Below are 21,336 nucleotides of genomic sequence, written 5' to 3'. Positions count from 1 at the left end.
CTTTGGTGTCTTGGTCTTCTCGCAAGCAGTCTAGCGTTGCCCAATCCACTACAGAGGCTGAGTATGTTGCTGCCGCTAGCTGTTGCTCCCAGCTGCTTTGGATCATGTACACCATGAGAGATTTTGGCTTGAGCTTTACCCATGTTCCACTTGTATGTGATAGCACTAGTGCCATAAGCGTCGCCAAGAATCCAGTGCTCCACTCCAAAACTAAACACATAGAGGTGAGGTACCATTTCCTGAGAGATCATGTTGAGAAGGGAGACATAGAGCTTGCCCACGTTTCTACCCAAGACCAGCTAGCCGATATCTTCACAAAACCACTTGACCAAGCAACCTTTGCCCGCTTGCGAGGAGAGCTTGGTGTGTGTTTGCCTACCTTTTTGAGTTGGGTCTTGGAGCTTCACTTGTAACATATGTATATTCACTTTGTATCATGGTAGGGGTAGCCATCTTTGCATCTTGATGTACATAGCATGCTTTTTTGCATTGTATACATGTTCATTTTCATGCATTGCTTAGGATGAGCTTCTCCTATATATAGTGAACACTAGATTTTGCTGCATTTAGATTGTTTTTTTAGAAAAGGAGGATGACCCCCGGCCTCTGCATCTGGAAGATGCATACGACCACTTTATTGATTATTTTCGAGGACCTTAAAAAGTATTACAACAATGTGCCTGAATCCACCATCTTGGCAACACATGCCGCTACTTCTATCCAAAATGATGAAGGGGTGCTAGCTAGGCCAGTACCCAAACCACTCACCTAAGCCTAACATCAAAAGCCGAAAGCTGAAACATATTTGGAAGCCCCAGCCGAGCCACATACCGGGTCTGGGGCACAATCCGGTCAGACGCACTCGTGTGTCATCGCCGCCATCTTCCACAGGTCCGTCTTTAGATCATGTTGAGGCTTCTACCTTGTTTGGCCACTCTGCCATCGACGTCATCATGACGCCAGACAGCAACCTTCTCCTGCGCGAGTTCATCTCCGTGCATCGGACGCCGAGCCTCCACAGCGCCATGCCGCCGATATCCGCCGCCATCGATGTGTGAGATGAAGCACCGCTCCACCATCCCCCCAGCCAGCACTTACTCCAAAACGATGCCCCCAGGAGGGAAAGCGATAAAACGCCATCATCGTCCGATCCGGAAGACCCAGATCTAGGGTTTCCCCCGGAGCATCCCGAGCCTGATGAGGCAGACTGCAACGACGATACCTCGACAAGGGAACGACATCTAAGACGCCGCCATCGTCCGCCATGACCGTAGTCGGCGCGATTTTCATCGGCAGTTGCTCCACCAGACGTGCGCCGCCAACGTCGCTGGTCCCTTCAACCAGAGCAAACTCCAAAACAATGCCCTAAAGAGGGACTACGACGCAAAAGCGCCGCCATCGCTCGATTCCAAGGAGATCTAGAGTTTCCCCCGTAGTTGCCCGCGCTGTCAAGGGCCAGACAAGGGTAGAATCCCGCGGATCTGCCCAGCTGCCGACGAGTCGCACCCACCACCGTGCCGACGGCCGACCAGCGATCAATCCGTTGAACTCGGTCGTTAGGCTGCACAACCGCATGCCCAACCATTGAGCCAGTGATTGGTACCGTGTGGCGATCTTGATTGTATTTTCATATACTCCCTCCGTTTCGAATTACTTGTCGCACGTATGTATGTATTTAGATGTATTTTTGTTCTAGATACGTCCATTTCGGCGACGAGTAATTTAAAACGGAGGGAGTATATATATTCATGTTGAGATAGCCCATTTTTCTTGTTATTCTTTCCAATTGCGTAAAGCCTTAACTTCGCCGCCTGCTCTCACTTCCCACCACAGGCCCCGCCGCTCGCCCGATTCCGCCCCCGAATTCGTCCATTCTTTTATCTCATCTCCCGTACTGACGGCGCCTCATTCACTTGACCTGGACTTAAAAGTTGTGTACTTTTCTTGTGTCTAATTCGGTTGCAGCGATGCTCCGTGTCGGGGGGGGGGACGCCCTGATTCCGCGCTGTTGCCGTACGTGAGATCTCGGGGTGGCCATCTCGCGGCGGCGACATGCCGTCTCTGCAGCTGCTGCAGTTGACGGACCGCGGACAGGTGCTTCTGGCTTCCAAGAGGTTTGCTCCCTTATTTTTTTTCTTGCTATTCTTTCCAATTGCCTCGTGGAATGCAGTGTTTGCCTCCTCACTGTCTCTCGTGTGGAACCAGGAGGACTCTCGCTGTTGTTTCTGGCGCGCTGATTGCTGGTGGAGCTTTGGCCTATGCCCGGTCAAGCCAGAGCCAGCGGAGGAGGCGTTCGGAGGCAAATTATGGCAGCGAAGCCAGTGAATTGGCCACCAAAGGGGATGGGTTGAGTCAGAATGGTAGATTGGCTGCAACAAAGCGTAAAATGAGTGGGCTTAAATCTTTGCATTTCCTAACTGCTATCCTGCTGAAGAAGATTGGTCCCAATGGCACACGCTTCCTTCTAGGCTTGGTATTAACAGCGGTAAGTTCCACCATTTTCTATGATTGCATTCTACTTTTGGAACTTGTGGCCTGTCACAACTCACAAGTGATTCCAATGTCGCAACTGGCCTACTGCTGCTAGCATATAAAGGAATCATTTGTGAATAAATCTGTATTACTCATCCTAGTTTCTTAACAAGGAAAGCAACCTAACAATCCCATGTCAATGAAGAAAGTTAGCAAAAATATTTTTTCCTGAGAAATAGAAAAGAAACAATCTATGTTTAATGCATTTTCCATATGTTTTGATGGTAAAATTTTGAATGTCTAAAAACATTTTATCCTGACTATTTAATAATATGTACTACCATCGCTAGAAACTTTTTAACTATTGCTACAAGTTTCTGTTTTTTCAAATGTCTACCTTTGGGAGTTTTGGACAGTATTGGAAGCTTTGCTAATGATCTACAGCACCACATTCTTTTTTGCAGGTGCTGCGTACTGCTGTGGGGCATAGATTGGCAAAAGTTCAAGGCTTTTTGTTTAAAGCAGCGTTTCTTCGGCGTGTCCCAACATTTACACGCTTGATCATAGAAAACCTTATATTTTGTTTCCTCCAATCCACATTATATCAAACATCAAAATACTTGACAGGGTCTTTGAGTTTGCGTTTCAAGAAAATTTTAACCGATATCGTTCATGCTGATTACTTTGAGGTACTTTTACTGCAATTTGTTTCTTCATTGGTTCCATTTTGTGTTACTTCCAAGTGCACACATTTCTCACCTGCATCATTGCATTATTTCCTCAGAATACCATGAAGAGTATTATAGAATTTGAATGCCAATAAAGAGTATTTTCTAAGTTCTTAATCTATCAACATACTAATTTGTTCTTGTCAGTATTATGTCATAGATTATGGGACCATTTATAAAACTAGTGATCAGTGCAGCAAAGAACGCATAGCTGTCATGTCATAGAAAAAAAAAAGAAATTCCATAAAAGGGGAACTATGTTTCATCACGTGCTATTCTCCTACAATCTAAAGATGAATATCGTTTCTATGATAGTCAATTATAGTATTCGGTTGGTGCATGAAAAATATGCTTACCATTTTTTTCTAGTGCTGTTACCAGTAATTTTTTAATCTTACCCTTTCTAGTGCTCCCATTTTCTTTATGCTAGTTGAATTTGCCTGCCAGTTTTTAATTTATGCTAGCATTAATTACTTTTTTCAGTTAGGTTGTGAAGATTATAATTGATTTTGGTTTTAGAAGCTATTTTCCCCTGTTTTCCTTCATGCCTTATTAGGAGAATGCAGTTGCTTTTAGTCATGCGTGCAATTTTAGTACACATGCTAGCAGCTATGTTTTTCATTAATTTATTTAACACTTCTTTGAAATACAATTTTGACAAGACATTTCACACTCTTGTTTGCTCTATCTCCAGAATATGGTTTATTACAAAATGTCACATGTGGATCATCGAGTATCAAATCCAGAGCAAAGGATTGCTAGTGATATCCCAAAGTTCTCTTCTGAACTAAGTGAGCTTGTACAGGATGATCTGGCTGCGGTTGCAGAAGGGCTAATATACACCTGGCGTCTCTGTTCGTATGCTAGTCCAAAATACGTGGTCTGGATTATGGTAAATTCTTGATAGAAAATCTTGGTAGCGATGCTTTATTTACTTATATAAGATGTGATAGCCTATAATAACCTCTATGAAAGTTATTAGTATTTTGTATTGACAGCCACTTTCTTCCTGCACTCATCACTTGGTAATTTTATTATATTTAAATGCTTTCAGGCATATGTACTAGTTGCTGGTGGGGTGATAAGGAAAATTTCTCCTGCTTTTGGAAAACTGAAATCCACGGAACAACAACTGGAAGGAGACTATCGTCAACTACATTCACGATTAAGAACACATGCGGAGAGTGTGGCATTTTATGGTGGTGAGAACAGAGAAGCATCTCATATTATGTAGAGGTTTGAGGCTCTTGTTGGGCATCTGAATCTTGTGCGTCATGAAAACTGGTGGTTCGGCATGATTCAAGATTTCTTTCTGAAGTATTTTGGTGCCACTGTGGCAGTTGTCCTTATCATTGAACCATTCTTCTCTGGCAACCTTAGACCTGATTCATCAACCCTTGGAAGGGCTGAAATGTTAAGCAATCTTCGATATCACACAAGTGTAATCATATCGTTGTTTCAGTCCCTTGGGATTCTTTCTATCAGTTCAAGACGTTTAAATATCCTGAGGTACAGTTTTCCATCTATTTTACAAATTGTTAACATTACGTCATTACACCATAGGTCCGAATCATGGAAGGTGGCCCTTTGCTCCAAAAGTTACTGAACAGCGGTGCATCTATCTAATTAAATCTACTTTTTTTATGCCGTTGTAATTTGACAATAGTGATACTTCCTGTTCCATTTCTGACTTTCACACTGAAAATAACTTCTTTTTTCATGAAACTATTTTAGTGCTATGATCCACATTTTGTGAAGAGGGAAGAATCTCACTTTTGCTTTTTGTTGTTTAGTGGTTTAACATTTTTCCAAGCCAAAGACATTATGTCATTTTGTGTAGTGCTTGGACGAAGCATAACTGGAAATTGTTACATCCTGCTGTTAACTTGTGATTTAGATATTATTTAATTTCAATTTGTGGAGCTTATGATGTGATTCTCTATTTGATTTGACCTGTTGCATTTTGTGTTAGGTGACCTTCTGAAATTAAATAGAGAATCACATCATAAGCTCCACAACTTAGCACATGTGTTTAGGCTTGAGGTGCAACTTAGCACATGAACCTGCTGGATTTCTAACCATGCCCGTTTCACAGGTTGACCTAGAATACTTGCTAGAACGCTATCCTCTTGATAAGGAAGTTAACTGGGGTGATGAGCTGTCCCTTGGTGAGCAACAAAGACTGGGAATGGCCAGGTTATTCTACCATAAGCCAAAGTTTGCCATACTTGATGAGTGCACTAGTGCTGTAACGACTGATATGGAAGAACGTTTTTGCAAGAAGGTTCGAGCTATGGGTACATCTTGTATAACAATATCTCATCGCCCAGCTTTAGTTGCATTTCATGATATTGTTTTGTCCTTGGACGGTGAAGGCGACTGGAATGTTCAGCACAGAAGGTTGAAACCCTTTAAATAAGTTGTTAAATGTATGTTCTCTGAATTAATTCACTAAAAAATTAGTAATATACTATTTTTGCAGGGAGGACTCTTCCTTTTCCACTGAAGAGTCTGATTTTCAATCATTAGAAACTGATCGCAAATCTGATGCACTGACTGTTCAAAGAGCTTTTATGAGAAGGGCAAAGGTATATGATTTTTGGTCTACTGGATTTCTGTTCCATCATCATTAACAGGCACAACTTAACTCATGCTTCTGTTTAATGGGTTTCCTCACCAGAACAATCCTTCGTTGGGGTCCAAGGACCATTCGTACTCTACAGAGGTCATAGCAACTTCCCCTAAGGTGGAAATAGAACATGCAGTACGGACATCTCGGGTTCCACATTTGCGATGCCACCCAAGACCTTTGCCTCTCAGAGTAGCTGCAATGCTCAACATACTAGTATGCTGTTCTCCTTGGTGCCTTTCTGTTCCCCAATAATTCACTCAGCCACTACTTTAGAATTTAGAAATCTTTGCTTGTTGGTTACTCCTTTGTTTGAACAAAAACATCTAATGTGATATAATTACTAATAACCTTTCGAGTATACTAATGCTCTACAAACTAAGGAACTAGTAAAAAAAAGAGGAGATTCTACACACATAGATCGGATGAAGCCCCTTGAACTAGTTCTAGGAACTTTATTCTCGATGTTGATACACCCTGAAATTCTTATGCTACTCTCCTTTGCTCCCCAGGTTCCTAAACTTCTTGATAAACAAGGCGGGCAGTTGCTTGCTGTTGCTGTACTTGTTTTCTCTCGTACATGGATCTCTGATCGTATTGCTTCATTGAATGGTTCTTCCTTTTCACCCTTGGATATCTTTCATAGTTAAAAGCTGCAAGTAAATTTCTCATATGATATGTCTCATCTTGCCAGGGACAACTGTGAAGTTTGTCTTAGAGCAGGATAAAGTTGCCTTCATTCGCTTGATTGGTGTCAGTATTCTACAAAGTGCTGCAAATTCTTTTGTGGCACCATCTCTTAGGTAATCATTGGTTAACTCCATTTCAAAGATTTATTACTAGTTAATTGTTACACATGGATGCCATAGGGTCTGTTGCTGCAGCTTTAGTGCACATAGGGCAACAGCTATAGATGTGGCTACAAGCATCAAAGAGACATAGCCTGCATGGAAGCCATGCAGCAAGATAGCAGCAGCTTGCATAGCAATATATGAGGACAGCATATTGCTAGTTGTTTGATGCATTGTCTTATCTTAACATTAGGAAGTTGCATTATTTGACAATTGATATGTATCAGGGATTGGTTTTAATTGCATGCACATCTCGCTAAGAAAATTTAATGAAGAACATACAGTGTTTCATCAGTGAATTGCATGCTACAAGGTTTCTATAGTGGGAGTATTTAACGTAGGATTGAAACTTTTACATGTATCTGTACAGGACCCTTACCTCTAAACTTGCCCTTGGATGGCGAATTCGCTTGACCAATCATTTGCTTCGATATTATTTGAAAAGAAATGCATTCTACAAGGTATCTTCTCAAGCAAAAACACAGAAACACATTATTGCTTTAGTTTCCTTTACTGGTTACCTGTTGCACATTATCGCTTCTCAATAGTCTAGTTATGGTATGACAGGACTTTGTAGGTGGTGTTATAGCTGTTCTGATATTCATTTGAATGCATCATTTATGTGACAGTCTGTACTAGTGGAGAGTTGGAGACTATTTTGTTCAGTATGAATTGCTGGGGTTGTTGCTTTGTTGGGCACTTGCTTATGTAATTGTATGGGTGTGCCTCACAGAGCCCGCTGTTTGAAATTTTAATTATGGGCTTTGAATGGCAAAGGTAAAATACTTGAGCCGTTGCCTAAAACGTACCCTATACACATTTGAGCTAGTCAAAATGTTCTTTTTAGTTAAATCATAAGGCAGAAATACTCCCAAGTTAGAAGTTGTGCCTTCTCGAAAATTCAGTTACTTTAGAGGTTCTAATTTGGATGCTCCAGTCTGCATGATGGAACAAGATGCTGGAGTCTGGTACCTCCGGCACTCCAGTGGGCATCAACTTTGTGTGTATTGTCCAAGCTGGAAATTTGGATTTTGGAGAGGGATAAAAAACAATAAGGGAATATGTTTGACCTGTAACGTAGCCTCCATGCCCTTTTCTATACTCCAATGCATTTATTTGTTCCTAGTTTTTTGTGAAGACGGAGATCCTGAGTTCTGAGACTGGAGATGGCCTAGCCATCATGCTGTCTAGTGGTGGCATGACAATTGTTTTAGGGTTGAGATGGACAGGAAAAGTAACAAGTTATCCTTGTATATGTTTTCAGGTATTCAACATGTCAGGTAAAACTATTGATGCAGACCAAAGATTAACACTTGATGTAGACAAGTTGACCACTGATCTTGCTGGCCTAGTTACTGGAATGGTAAAACCAGTGGTTGACATTATTTGGTGAGTTATCCTTGCATCTATTGCTAATTATGAACTTGGTTTAAAGTTACCCTAGAATTCATTGTGATAATTCTAGCCAAACTCACCAGGTTTACATGGAGAATGAAGCTCTTGTCAGGACGAAGAGGAGTTGCTATACTATATGCTTACATGTTACTGGGTTTGGGCTTCCTGGGAGCAGTATCCCCTGACTTTGGTCGTCTCTCGGGCCAAGAACAAGAAGTTGAAGGAACATTCAGGTAAATACTGCATATGTTGTTGCGTCTTGGTAGAGCCAACATGCCATTTAAAAAAAATTGAAGTGCTAATCTGATGAGCTTTTGCAAGGTTCATGCACTCAAGACTGCGGACACATGCTGAATCAATTGCTTTTTTTGGTGGTGGTTCAAGAGAGAAAGCTGTGAGTTCCATCGCATTACACAGACAATACTCAAGTTCATAAAAATGACATGTGTTTAATACCATCAGTTAATTAAATGCTTGTTTGATTATTTTAGCCTCAAATGTGAAGTGCAATGATAGGTAAATATTGGATTGTTGAATGATAGCTGGCTTCTTTTTTTTTTTTTTACTTAAAAAGCATATTTTTGACTCAGCCACTCTGCTGAACTTGTAACTACATTCTCACTTTGTAGCTTTATGAAACCAGATATTGCTTCCTTACTGCTTTATTGTGTTTATCACTCTATATTTAGTTTTGCCTGAGATAGTTTGCTTTCCGTACCTTGTTGGCACCTTCCTAGCGAAGTTAATGTTTGCTTGTTTTATTCTTAAGAGTAGCTTGTAGCAGCCTGATTTCAATTTTTTTCAATGTGTTATATTTAGAGATTATGAGATAAAAATGTTATCATTATCCCAGACAGTGTGGCTTATTTATAGACATTGCGTGTAGCCATGACGCCATGTACATGAGATGGAATATTGAAGAACTAGGATAATATAATGTGGACACCCAGTAGTTCCATTTTCTGATACTTCTATATGGCATTTGTAGAGACCATTAAGTGCTTAGACTTTAGAAACTGTTCGTGTGTGGTTCTCTTTCAATTGTATTTGCAGTTCCAACAGACATGTTATATTTATGAACTCTAACTGACAAAGGTCCCCACCCCCAACTAGCTCTTCTGCTACCCTTGCTGTGTTAGATGACATGAACCTGACTTTCAGCATATAATTCTTTTCATATATCAGATGGTTGAGGCTAAATTCGTAAAGTTACTTAACCACTCAAAGATTCTCTTGAGGAAACAGTGGCTTTATGGTATTGTTGATGATTTTGTTACAAAGCAACTTCCTCACAATGTGACATGGGGTCTTAGTCTATTATATGCTTTGGAGCACAAGGGAGACAGAGCTTTGACCTCAACTCAAGGTTACTAATCTTCACAACTCTTCCATTCTACATTAATTTTTCATCTTTAACATCCCGAAATACATTGTTCCTTTGGTTTGTGTAACAGGAGAGCTGGCACATGCTCTACGATTCTTGGCTTCAGTGGTTTCACAGAGCTTCATAGCCTTTGGCGACATTCTTGAGTTACATAAGAAATTCCTTGAACTCTCTGGTGGGATTAACCGTATCTTTGAGCTTGAGGAGCTTACATGTGCCGCTCAAAGGAGTAAGTTCAGACCTTTTTTATTCCATGCAGGAGAACTGTGTATCAATATATTAAGAAGAAAGGGTGTAGAACACGAACAGAATTACACCAGTTAGATAAAACCTGTTCATCACGACACACACTCACTATTACGTTGGCTTTCTAACAGACAATAAAAATCATGTTAAATTCTCTAATTAGATTTTTCAGTAAGGAATTATGTAGCCCATTTTAATTGTGCATAATATAACACAAACTAAAACACAATATATTAGGGTAGTAATTGATCCTGTTATTGAACTGTCAACTTGCATAATTAGGCTCTACAGAATGTACTGGTATTTTATACAGCACATATTGTGACGAATCCTGTTCAGCATATTATGGTTGAACTTGCCACCTCCTAAGAGTTTGGCACGTGAAATCTATGAAACAACATTCTTATAGCAATTCTTTTACCATTCCATCATGCCAAGTTAAATAGTAAGGCTGTGTAGCAGTGTACTGAAAATGGTGTGGTGGGCTTTATATGTTTGTTAACAGTTGCGTGTTTGCAAAATTGCCAATAGTTGGCAGAAAATTTAGGGTGTGTTTGGATCCTAAGCAAGAATGATTCTTGCCTTGCTGGGCAAGGGCTGGCATTTGGTACAAAAGAAAACAACTCACTTTTGATGGCAAGCTAGGCAATAACCGCAGCAAAAAGCTTGCCCGCGAGCCGGATCGGCTCGCTCGCGAGAGCAAAGTGCGGCATGAAAGAAATTTTTTGGCAACTGCTAAACGACATGGTGTCCTGTGTGCAAGTGCTAGTAAATCCAAAGAGTGCCTAGCCTCCGCGAGCTATTGCCTGGATGGATGGGCTAGCTGGGCATATCCGAGCTAGGCAAAGGTCAGCTACGAATCCAAACGTACCCTTGATAGCTGCCACCCTGAACAAGTTAAAAACTTTGATAGTTGCGCCAGGTTGAAGTTAGTGTTCATGTTCTGTCATTAGTTAAGTTTTCGATTCTGAACATGCTTTTAAAATTCTCCAGATACCATGGTGTCTTCCAATGCCATCAGTGCAGCCTCAGAAGATATTATTTCAATTCATGAAGTGGACACCATAACACCATCACAGAAGCTATTGGCTAGTAAACTGTCATGCAATGTAGTACAAGGGAAAAGCCTTCTTCTGACTGGTATGCGATCTTCATTATTTTCTTCTCTACAGTGACCTTATATTAACAGGATTCATTTTACCCTTCCTGAAGGTCCCAATGGTAGTGGAAAGAGTTGTATATTTAGAGTGCTTAGAGATTTGTGGCCCACCTTCTCTGGGAGAGTTATCAAGCCCTCTGAAGGGATGTTCCATGTCCCTCAGCGTCCATATACCAGCCTAGGTACTCTGCGGGATCAGATCATATACCCTCGCTCACGGGAGGAAGCAGAGATGAAAGTTCTCTCACTACATCAAGCTGGTAGGCCCACTTACTTTTTGGTACATGTGTCTATTGGATTAGCAAGAAACCATGTGTTTGAAAGTGTGAACATAGCTTTATGATTTGCTAGGAGGATGCCAGTTAAAAGGGCGTACTAAATTATTTCGTTGCTTGTCCTGATAACGGGAAAACTGTGGTAATATAGGCAACAAGGCTAGTGCTTCCATCCTGCTTGATGATCACCTGAAGACAATTCTAGAGAATGTGCGGCTGGTGTATCTTCTAGAAAGAGAAGGGTGGGATTCTACACCAAACTGGGAAGATGTTCTGTCACTAGGGGAACAACAGAAGCTTGGGATGGTCAGTATTAACTGGCAAGCCACCTTTATTTGTTCTTTCATTTTGTATGTTGTTGAGTTCATTGAAAGTAACTCTCTCATCTTTGTTCTAGGCCCGTTTGTTTTTCCAGCATCCTAAGTATGGCATCCTCGACGAGTGCACCAAGTACACTTTCTGTCACGATTTTCTTTTGACTTCTCCAAAAAAATTTAAAATACTGTTTACTAATTAATTACCGTGGTTCCTAAAATTTTCCTTGATTGCAGTGCTACTAGTGTTGATGTTGAAGAACATCTGTACAGGCTTGCAACTAACATGGGCATAACTGTGATCACTTCCTCACAAATAAGTGCTTCGATAATCCCTGTGACAACACAAAATTTCTTATATTGGTGAACTGTTAATGTTTAGGTAAAAAAAGATAATGAACTGTTGTCTATTATCACCCAAAATTTATACTTTGTTCTCAGGAATGAAAGCAGAGTTTTGCTGAAAGCAACATTTTTCATGTTTATTACAGAGGCCTGCTCTGATACCCTTCCATGTCTTGGAGCTGAAGCTCATTGATGGTGAAGGGAACTGGGAGCTATGTTCGATCCGCCAGTGAGTGATGCCATACCTGAGCGACTGAGCTGATGCTACCATGTGCGCCAGTCACCTGCATGTACAAAAGCAAGTAGATATCGCATTGCCATTTGCCTATGGATGGATAACAGACAGTGGCAGTGTTGGTGTCCTGAAAGACAACCATATTCTTGTCAAAATATGTTTGGCGTAGAACAACAAATTACTCATAGTTTAGCTTACATCAAGGAGAAGGTTGGTGCATGATTGTGATCCACGAATGATGTGTGGCGAGGTTTAACTTGTAGAGGTGTTTCCGAGTTGCAGTAGGTGGACAGCAGAAGAGACATGTAAATTAGCAGATACCTATTGATTCATTAGATTGCATTGTATTAGATTCTGTGTAGTGTAGTAGACAAATATGCTATCACAGGCAAATCAATAAATAATGTGGATGCTGCACGGCTAGCGTTGTTTAGATTAGAGGCTGTACTGTATGTGCAAAAAAGCATCTGGCTGCATGCATGTAAATGGCAATAATTTGCTGAAGTCTTGCTCCTTTTTGTCCATGCTTTTTTTAAGAAATGGAAATTTCCAATCCATGCGCTTGGTTTATTCCTTGTGACTGGAAGTATGTGCTGCATTTTTTTAAGAGAGGAGAATCGAGGTGAACTCCAATCCTGTCACGCCAAAGTTGAAGTAAGACTGTAAACTTTGGCACCCATTTGATTAGCATCTAATCGAATCATATTTGGTATGACATGCCCATATTTTGGTAGAGCGTGTCCATTTTGGCCTGCTCAAATTTTGGTACGACAAGTTGTGACACCCATAAAACAGATGTGCGGTGATGACCTTGGTGCTGCCAGGGTTTTTCTTACCGTTGGGAACCGGTGGTTCCCAACAGCTCCAGTTCAAAAATTTCAAATTTGATTCAAAAATTGAAAAATGAAAGGAAATTCCTAAAAATACTTCAAGGTGCGTAGAATCTAATGGTGTTAAAAAATTTCAAATATTAGTTCATTTAGTATTTTTTTGGGCATTAGAAGTTCAACCAAAAAAGAAAAAGAAAAAATTCGCCAATTAAACTTCTAATGCCCGTAAAAAATACTAAACACACTAGTATTTGCAAAATTTTGACACCATTTGATTCTACGCATCTTGAAATATTTTAAAGAATTTTTCTTTTATTTTTCAATTTTTTGATTCAAATTTGAAAACATGCATTTCATTGATTCGCAAACGACCGGCTAACCGATCTTACCAGTCGGTAAACTGGTCTTACCGACCGGTATACCGCTCGCTACCGGTTGAACTGGGTTTTGAATTTGACCGGTTTTAACCGGTAGCCGAGGTAACCGCTTCAGTATACCGCTACCGCAGGCCGACTGTAGCAGGATACCGGTCGGAAAAAAAAAACCTGGGTGTTGCGTACTTTTTACTGGGCCCGTAACTAATTTTTTGCCCTCTATTTTTGAACCAAAAAATTTGATGGCGGCTGCTTTTGGACGACGGACAGAGGGAATGCACACAGAAAAAAGTGATAATTTTCTTTAAAAAAAAGGAAAAAGGTATGCAGATACAGGTATATTACTTTTTTGGCCGAGTGGTATGCAGATGCCGTCCTCCGCGCTGTACGGGGAGGCGGACACCGGGAAGCGCCAGACGGTGTGGATGAGCCACGGCGACGAGGTGGTCAAGCTCCCGCAGGGGTTTGAGGTGGTTGCACGCAGCGTCCAGGGCGCCGTCGCAGCCATCGAGAACCGGGAAAAGCGCTTTTATGGGCTCCAGTATCACCCGAGGTAGCAACCGTTATGATTACTCTTATGATTTAATAAAAGTTACTCCCTCTATTCCACAATGTAGTGTCTATAGATTTCTGTGAAAGTCAAACTTTGCCAACTTTGACCAAGTGTATAGAGAAAACTTTCTACATCTACAATATCAAACATGTACATTCTGAAAATATAAGTCATGATGTATCCAATGATGTGCATTTGGTATTCTAGATGTACCTATTTTTTTCTATAAATATGGTCAAAGTTTGTAATTTGTTCCCTCTGTTCTTGACTCTTGAAAAGAAGGCAAAAGTTGGACGTTTTGTGGGAAGCTGTACGTTTGATTGTTCTGTTTCAATTTTGAATTGTGAGTTGTCCGGATTCTTTTGCATAAATACTTGATGAGAAAACCAAATAAACACCATGCTTTCTAAAGTGGGTACCAATTGAGTTGGAAAAGAGGTGCTTAGGAACAAGCTACATGGTTGTTGTTATTCAATTGAATTGTTCTGTTGATATGGATGGACTGAGTTCTGCTTATATGGATAGCGAAACAGATGACAAATCATTTGGTATTATCCACTGTGTATCCACTGTATTGTGGTTACTTTTTGTGTATCATCTGGTTGCTCTTTGCATGACCGTTGAACTTTTTTAATTAGGTTACACATTCGCCCCAAGGAACGGAAACACTTCGTCTCTTTCTCTTTGATGTATGTGGAATCAAAGCTGATTGGAAGATGCAAGATGTGCTGGATGAAGAAATCAAGACCATCCAAACCATGGTTGGCCCTGATGAGCATGTTGTCTGTGCTTTGTCAGGTGGAGTCGATTCAACTGTTGCTGCCACTCTTGTTCACAAGGCAATCGGAGATAGGCTTCATTGTGTTTTTGTTGACAATGGTCTCTTAAGGTAACAATATGCTGCCTTATTGCTTCAAGTTCTTTTAAATAGAACTTATGCTTATTTTGGCTGTGCGTGCAATGAAACTAACATAGAACCTCGTGTTTGCAGGTACAAGGAGAAAGAACGAGTAATGTCAACCTTTGAAAGTGACTTGCACCTGCCAGTTACATGTGTTGATGCCTCAGAGCAATTTCTCAGCAAGTTGAAGGGTGTCGAAGACCCAGAGCAGAAAAGAAAGATTATTGGCAGGGAATTCATAGCTGTTTTTGATGATTTTGGTCACAAGCTGGAACAGAAGATTGGGAAAAGGCCTGAGTTTTTAGTTCAAGGGACATGTACCCTGATGTAATTGAATCATGCCCACCTCCTGGGAGTGGAAGGACACATTCCCATACCATCAAAGCCATCACAATGTTGGTGGACTTCAAAAGATATGAAGTTAAAACTCATTGAACCACTCAAGCTCCTATTCAAGGATGAGGTACCAAACTGCATCAATATCCTTAATCAACTTTGTAATTTCTCAATTCAAACTTGATCAGGTGTTATACTATGATGAAAGAGACATTTAATTATTTGTTCATTACAATTTTTATGATTGTAGGTGCGGAAGTTGGGGAGTATTTTGAATGTCCCAGATTCATTTTTAAAGCGACACCCATTTCCTGGGCCTGGTCTTGCTGTACGTGTCCTAGGTGATGTTACACGCTTTGGACACTCTTCGTCAGGTTTGAAACTTCTAGAATAATTTGAAATTTTGCTAGAGCTCCTTTGATAAACCTGTGAATCAGCATTTTTTTTCTTTTAGGTGGATGAGATATTTGTTCAAGCTATTAAAGATGCTGGCCTCTGATAAATTTGGCAAGCTTTTGCTGTGTTCTTACCAGTACAGACAGTTGGGGTTCAGGGTGACCAGCGAACCCACTCCAATGCTGTTGTCTTAAGGGCAATCACCAGTGAGGATGGCATGACTGCAGATTGGTATGTATCACTGAAGTTTCAGCTCTGTTACACTTTTTTTTTCTAGGAAACTTTAAAGTTTAGATACAGCTGTACTTCAGTGAAATATTTTGGTGCAGTCGTGCAGATAACTTTGCTTGTCTGCAACATTTCTTGTATTCTTATCACTCTTAGTTTAGTAACAAATAATTGGCTCACATCACGATATAATTGGTTAGGTTTTTTTTCCCTTTTCTTTTCTTTTCTTGCTCAACCCAAAACTCTTACGTTGCTCCTTTATATAGTGTAGTTAACCCAAAACTCTAGCCATCTTATTTATGTGCCAACTGCAAGTGCTATAGTGTTCTTATAGTTTGTAACAGGCCCATGTGATGACTAGCTTGTGTAGTCTTGGTAAACTTCTGCTTTGCACTCTGCAAATTGTACAGAACTGTCTTCTCTACCTCGTAGTTTTGCTAGTAACAGTAAACTGCAGGCTGTGTTTTAAACAGTTCATCTTCACTACCTAAAAAACCTGAGTTGGTGGTGGACCTGGCAGTAGTGGTTGGTGGTACCTTGGAGGATCTCCTTAACCAGTCCCTTCTCAATTCTCATATCATGTCATCATCTCTTCAAATTTGCAGGTACTATTTTGGCCATGAATTCCTAGTAGATGTGGTCAAGAAGATCTGCAACAACGTGCGTGGCATCAACCGTGTTTGCCAGGACATCACATCATAGCCACCTGCGACGGTTGAGTGGGAATAGGAAACCACCTCTGATGCTGTGGTGGTGGCATTGGGCCTTGGAACTTGAGGAGCAATTTAGATAGATGATAAACACAGCAAAGCTTGTGTACTCTGCATACTCTGCTAAATTCCTGAATAGACTTTGCTTCTGGGTCACTGAGCGTTTTCTTGGACATATGGATATGGAGTTTCATGCTTTCTATTTGTGGATTGAGCATGTGCAGGGGAAGGCTCAGTGAAAGCGCACTTGTTTTCTTATGCTAATTGCGCACTATTCTATTCTGAGCCTGTTTTTTTTTTGTCAACATATTATTGGAACCTAATCAAAAGGAACAGCATGGCTTTTTGGCACCATGTTACGGCACATATTTGCCTGTCGTATAGGCGACCGGTCAAATCAAAAGAATAGGAAATTTGCAATCCATGCCTGCTTGCTGCTTGGTTTGATTCTTGTGACTGGAAAATCGAGGTGAACTCCAAAGCTGAGAACTAGGCCTTCAGTTGGCTAACCTCGCAAGGATATACATATAACATATTGATTATTACCGAAAAAGGCTCACGCCCCGCTTTATAGATAAAGCCAATGCCAAAGCCAACATCCACAAGGTTCACACCACCAAGGTTCACACACACACACACAGTCCAGGAACAAACAAGCAACAAGGGTTAGTGCTGAGGGCACAGCTCAACAAGCCCAACACACACACAAAAAGCGGCACACACGCCGGGAGAGAGACGCCTCTAGTCGGGCTCCGGGGGAGGCGGCGGGAGCGGCGGAGCCAGGCGGAAGGCCAACGAACGAAGGTCGGAGAGGAGTCTGTCGATGGCATCCCGGTCCGGAGGGCGGCTAAGCGGCCGCCAGAGTTGCAAGTAACCACACATTTTGAAGATGGAGTCAGTCGCACGTCGAAGAGGCACCTTCTGAATGACAAGCTTATTGCGAACCGTCCACAACGTCCAAGCCAGCACCCCAACGCACAGCCATCTAATATGTCTGTAGCGTGGAGGGGAGGCCTGGATTTCCGCAAGCAAGTCGGGGAAGTTGTTATTACACCACTGTCCCCCAACCGTTTCGCGAAAACACGCCCATAGGAACTGTGCCGTGCAACAGGAGAAGAAGATGTGATTGGCATCCTCCACCGTGTCACATAGGGGGCACATCCCATCCCCAGGCCCATGGCGCTTGAGGACCTCCACGCCGGACGGTAGGCGGCCGCGGATCCATTGCCACAAGAAGATCCGGATCTTAAGTGGGAGGCGGATGTCCCAGATAAGGCCGAATGGCTCCGGGGCAACAGATGGGGCAATAGCTGCGTAAAGGGACTTGGTGGAGAAGCGTCCTGAGGAATCCAGACGCCAGGAGATGGCATCCGGAGAGTCAGCCACGTCCATAGGCAACAGGGCGATGTCCTGGAGGAGGACATCCCAAGCAGCCACCTCGGCAGGGCCAAAAGGACGACGAAACGCGAGGCGCCCTAAGTCAATAAGGGCCGCCTCGACCGAGACCCGAGGGTCAACTACAATGTCGAAGAGGATGGGGAACCGGGCGGCCAGGGGGGAGTCCCCTAGCCACCTATCAAGCCAAAACAAGGTCGAGGCGCCAGAGCCCACCGAGATGGAGGTGCCTATCCTCAGGACTGGAAGCAGCTGGACGACTGCCTGCCAAAACTGGGAACCGCCCGAGCGCTGGCAGAACGCCAGAGGCTGGCCACGCAGGTACTTGTTCCGAATGATAGTCAACCAAAGGCCTCCCTCCCCATTGGCAATGCGCCATAGCCAGCGGGTGAGGAGGGCGATGTTCATGCGCCGAGAGGACAAAATCCCAAGGCCACCCTGGTCTTTGGGTTTGCAGATGTCTGGCCAGTTGACCATGTGATATTTCTGTCTGCCTGCCTCGCCAGCCCAGAAAAATCTGGCCTGGTACTTGGCGATCTCCTGATGAAGGGTTTCATGAAGGCTGTAAAAGCTCATGAGGAACCACAGAAGGCTGGCAAGCGACGAGTTGATAAGGATCACACGTGCCGCCTTCGACAGCCAACGCCCTTTCCAGGGCTCAACTCGGTGCTGCATACGGGTCACCGTGGGGCGGAGGTCCGCCACGGTGAGGCGCGAGTCGCTAATGGGGATCCCCAGATAGGTCGTGGGAAAAGATCCCAGCCGGCAGTTAAGCCGATCGGCAATGGACTGAGCGTCCTCATCGGGGTAGCCGAGCACCATCACTTCGCTCTTGTCAAAGTTGATGGTCAGGCCCGACATTTGCTGGAAGCACAGAAGGAGGAACTTCAGGTTGGAAATCTCGAGGGCGGATCCCTCCGTCATAATAATGGTGTCATCCGCGTATTGGAGAAGGGTCACCCCTCCCCCTCCAACAAGGTGCGGGACCAAGCCTCGAATATGCCCCGCAGCCGTGGCCTTAACTAGGATGGCGGCCAGGGCATCGACAACCATGTTGAACAAGAACGGCGAGAAGGGGTCCCCCTGCCGAACCCCACAAAGGGTAGGGAAGAAGGGTCCAATCTCGCCGTTGATGTTCACCGCAGTCCGGCCGCAGGAGACGAGCTGCATGACGCGGGTCACCCACCGATCGTCAAAGCCCTTGCGAAGTAGGACTTCCCTCAGGAACGGCCAGTGGACCGTGTCATAGGCTTTGTGGAAGTCCAGCTTAAGGAAGACCGCCCTGTGGCGCTTCAGACGAACCTCGTGGAGCACTTCGTGGAACACCAACACCCCATCCAGGATAAATCGGCCTTGAATGAAGGCGGATTGGTTCGGATGGGTAATAGTGTCCGCAAGGAGGGTCACCCTATTGGCGTACCCCTTCGCCAGAATCCTAAAGATCACATTAATAACTGTGATGGGGCGGAACTGGCGGATATCGGCGGCACCCGGGACCTTGGGGATGAGGGTCACCACACCATAGTTAAGGCGCCCCAAATCCATGGTACCAGAGTAGAATTCCTCAAAGAGAGCCATGACCTCATGCTTGATGGCAGGCCAGAACGTCTTGAAGAAAGCTACAGGTAAACCATCAGGTCCCGGGGCCGAGGAGGGGTTCATCCCCCTAATGGCAGCGAGGACCTCGTCCTCACTGAAAGGAGCAACCAAGGCCGCATTGGCTGCAGCCGAGACTCCAAGCGCCCCCGACCAAATGTCGGGGGCAAGGCTAGCCCCACCACGCGGGGTGGGGGTAAATAAGGCCCTATAGAAGCCATCCACATGGAGGCGGATGGCCGCGGGCTGCACTAACTGCGCATCTCCATCCCACAGGCAGTGGATGGAGTTGCGACGGCGCCGGCCGTTCGCAACCGCCTGGAAGTAGGCGGTGTTTGCGTCGCCCTGAAGCACCCATCTCTGGGTGCCCCGTAGGCGCCAGTAGGCCTCCTCGTCCGTGTAGATGAGGGATAGCTGGTCCTCTAGGTCGTAGCGCAGCAGCCACTCATCCAAGGAGAGCCCGGTCGAGTCCGCGCGCGCATCCAAGGCTTGAATCGCCACAAGGATGAAATTCTTGCGCTCTCTCAGGTCCCGGCCAAGATTAGCCCCCCAACCCTTCATGAACTGGCGGGCTAACTTGGCACAAAAGTGCCAAGTATCGACTGCGGACATGGCGCGATGGGGTGCCGACCTGGCGAAGATCCAGCGGGCGACGACGGCCTCCCGGAAGCCCGCCTGGTTGAGCCAGAAGCTCTCGAACCGGAACCGCGGCGGGGAGGGAGGGCGCTCGTCAACCGTGGAGAGGAGAAGGGGGACATGGTCGGAACCAATCCGGGTGACCGCCCGGAGCGATGCCAGGGGGCATCGCAATTCCCACTCCGGGGAAACTAGGACACGATCCATCATGGATTGTGTCGGAATAGTTTGCCGGTTGGTCCAAGTAAATCTGGCACCAGTCCGGTCAAGCTCACGGAGCCCCAGCTCCACGATCCAATCGTTGAAAAGCTGCATCCGGGGGAAATTAACCCGGGAATTATTCTTCTCGTCCGGCGAACAGATGAGGTTGAAGTCGCCCCCCACCAAAACAGGATGTGGGGAGTTGGAGATCTTCAGCTGCAACTCGGCAAGGAAGGCCGGGGAGCGGCGGTGGTCAGCCGGACCGTAGACCGCAATGACCTCCCATTTGAAGTTCAAAGCCCGCTCGAAGATCTCCATGCTAACGAAAAACTCCCCTCTATCCATGCCGCCCACCTCGAAAGTGGCATCCTTAACCCCAAGAAGGATGCCACCCGAGTGGCCTGAGGTCCCGCTAGAAGGGAGCCAGTGCCACGCGAAGAGGTGGGGGCTCAGATGTTCTAGCTCCTGTAGGGTGAACTCGACTCTAAGGGTTTCTTGGATGGCAATGATGTCAATATGTTCGTCCCGGATGTACTCGATGAGCTGGCGGCGACGGCCGTCATGGCCGAAGGCGCGGAGGTTCCAGAAAAGGGCCCTCATCTAAACCCCCATCGGGGGGCTGCTTGACCCCAAGACACGAGAGGCGCTTTGCGCGCGAAGGGCGGCCGTGCGAGACCGAGTGCGACCACGGATGATCCCGTCGGCCACCAGAGGGGTCGGAGCTGGAGGCCGAAGCAGGCGGGCACGAGACTCGGCCAGCCTGCCGTCGAGGATCTCCCGGGCCCTGATGGCCTCAATCTGATCTAAAGGGGGCCCAACCTCCCCCCTGAAGACAATGGCCGAGTCGTTGGCCACCTTAGCAAGGTGGCCAAGGGGAGCGGCCTCGAGAGCAGAAAAGGAGCAACGAGAAGAACTGGGAGGGACGGGATCCACACCTGACTCAAGGTTCCGCACCGCGGCGCGGAGCTCCGCCCGCTCGGCGACGGAAGGAGCAGGAGAGTCGCCCGGCCGTGACGCCTCCAGGCGGGCGCTGCGGTGGGAGGACGTCACCGGCGTGGAGGAGGACCGGGGTCTCCTGGTGTACGCCACTGTCGGAGGGGGGTGCGCGGAGGCCGGGGAGGCGACGTCCACCGTCAGCGAGGCGGCC

General features: G+C 44.8%; 2 pseudogenes; both read left to right on the top strand.

Moving 5' to 3' along the window:
- Positions 1 to 1,818: 1,818 nt before the first annotated feature.
- On the top strand, positions 1,819 to 12,537 carry LOC119279597 (annotated as a pseudogene).
- Positions 12,538 to 13,605: 1,068 nt separating this feature from the next.
- Positions 13,606 to 16,380, top strand: LOC119279595 (annotated as a pseudogene).
- Positions 16,381 to 21,336: the final 4,956 nt, after the last annotated feature.

This window comes from Triticum dicoccoides, chromosome 3B (genome assembly GCF_002162155.2).
Source record: "Triticum dicoccoides isolate Atlit2015 ecotype Zavitan chromosome 3B, WEW_v2.0, whole genome shotgun sequence".
NCBI lineage: Eukaryota > Viridiplantae > Streptophyta > Magnoliopsida > Poales > Poaceae > Triticum > Triticum dicoccoides.
This window is presented reverse-complemented; position numbering and strand designations above follow the sequence as displayed.